General features: G+C 54.2%; 1 non-coding gene across 1 annotated transcript in view; it reads right to left on the bottom strand.

The window, feature by feature from the left end:
- LOC124567901 overlaps positions 1-1,531 on the bottom strand; it is a 1,910-nt gene extending 379 nt beyond the window's left edge. Inside the window, exon 1 of the ribosomal RNA XR_006971038.1 lies at positions 1-1,531. This exon is cut by the window's left edge and continues 379 nt beyond it. This is a non-coding gene — a ribosomal RNA (small subunit ribosomal RNA).
- Positions 1,532-1,923: the final 392 nt, after the last annotated feature.

Below are 1,923 nucleotides of genomic sequence, written 5' to 3'. Positions count from 1 at the left end.
ATTGCTCAATCTCGTGCGGCTAGAAGCCGCCTGTCCCTCTAAGAAGAAAAGTAATCGCTGACAGCACGAAGGATGTCACGCGACTAGTTAGCAGGCTAGAGTCTCGTTCGTTATCGGAATTAACCAGACAAATCGCTCCACCAACTAAGAACGGCCATGCACCACCACCCACCGAATCAAGAAAGAGCTATCAATCTGTCAATCCTTCCGGTGTCCGGGCCTGGTGAGGTTTCCCGTGTTGAGTCAAATTAAGCCGCAGGCTCCACTCCTGGTGGTGCCCTTCCGTCAATTCCTTTAAGTTTCAGCTTTGCAACCATACTTCCCCCGGAACCCAAAAGCTTTGGTTTCCCGGAGGCTGCCCGCCGAGTCATCGGAGGAACTGCGGCGGATCGCTGGCTGGCATCGTTTATGGTTAGAACTAGGGCGGTATCTGATCGCCTTCGAACCTCTAACTTTCGTTCTTGATTAATGAAAACATACTTGGCAAATGCTTTCGCTTCTGTTCGTCTTGCGACGATCCAAGAATTTCACCTCTAACGTCGCAATACGAATGCCCCCGCCTGTCCCTATTAATCATTACCTCGGGTTCCGAAAACCAACAAAATAGAACCGAGGTCCTATTCCATTATTCCATGCACACAGTATTCAGGCGGGCTTGCCTGCTTTAAGCACTCTAATTTGTTCAAAGTAAACGTGCCGGCCCACCGAGACACTCACTCAAGAGCACCCTGGTAGGATTGCAACGGGGTCCGCCTCGGGACGCACGAGCACGCACGAGGCGCGTCGCACGCCTTCAGCTCGCCCCACCGGCAGGACGTCCCACGATACATGCCAGTTAAACACCGACGGGCGGTGAACCAACAGCGTGGGACACAAATCCAACTACGAGCTTTTTAACCGCAACAACTTTAATATACGCTATTGGAGCTGGAATTACCGCGGCTGCTGGCACCAGACTTGCCCTCCAATAGATACTCGTTAAAGGATTTAAAGTGTACTCATTCCGATTACGGGGCCTCGGATGAGTCCCGTATCGTTATTTTTCGTCACTACCTCCCCGTGCCGGGAGTGGGTAATTTGCGCGCCTGCTGCCTTCCTTGGATGTGGTAGCCGTTTCTCAGGCTCCCTCTCCGGAATCGAACCCTGATTCCCCGTTACCCGTTACAACCATGGTAGGCGCAGAACCTACCATCGACAGTTGATAAGGCAGACATTTGAAAGATGCGTCGCCGGTACGAGGACCGTGCGATCAGCCCAAAGTTATTCAGAGTCACCAAGGCAAACGGACCGGACGAGCCGACCGATTGGTTTTGATCTAATAAAAGCGTCCCTTCCATCTCTGGTCGGGACTCTGTTTGCATGTATTAGCTCTAGAATTACCACAGTTATCCAAGTAACGTGGGTACGATCTAAGGAACCATAACTGATTTAATGAGCCATTCGCGGTTTCACCTTAATGCGGCTTGTACTGAGACATGCATGGCTTAATCTTTGAGACAAGCATATGACTACTGGCAGGATCAACCAGGGAGCTGCGTCAACTAGAGCTGAGCAGCCGGCCGCCCGGGAGTGTGTCCCGGGGGCCCGCGCGAACACGCAAGCGTCCGCTCAATTATTCTGCAAACAGGAGGAGGCTGAGCTCCCCTGCACGATACACCTCGAAACCCTCTCAGGTCCCGGCGGCGCGCAGCGCCGTCCTAAGTACTTGGTCGGGTTCGAGAGAGGCGCAATCGCCCGGAGTTTGGCGAGTAGACGCTTTAGGTGCGACCACCCGTGCTCCCAACTGAGCTTGCCGCTGCCGACAGAGGCCCGGGAGCGTGCTGTCGTGGCATTGCCGGCGGGAGACAACACGCGCCACCTACGGTGGCCGGCAGCTCCAACGCCAGCGCCACAGAAGGACAAAAGCCCCACTTGGGTGCCGAA

This window comes from Schistocerca americana, unplaced genomic scaffold, assembly GCF_021461395.2.
Source record: "Schistocerca americana isolate TAMUIC-IGC-003095 unplaced genomic scaffold, iqSchAmer2.1 HiC_scaffold_141, whole genome shotgun sequence".
NCBI classification, from domain to species: domain Eukaryota; kingdom Metazoa; phylum Arthropoda; class Insecta; order Orthoptera; family Acrididae; genus Schistocerca; species Schistocerca americana.
Note: the sequence above shows the minus strand (reverse complement) of the source record. Positions and strands in the feature narration are given on the sequence as shown.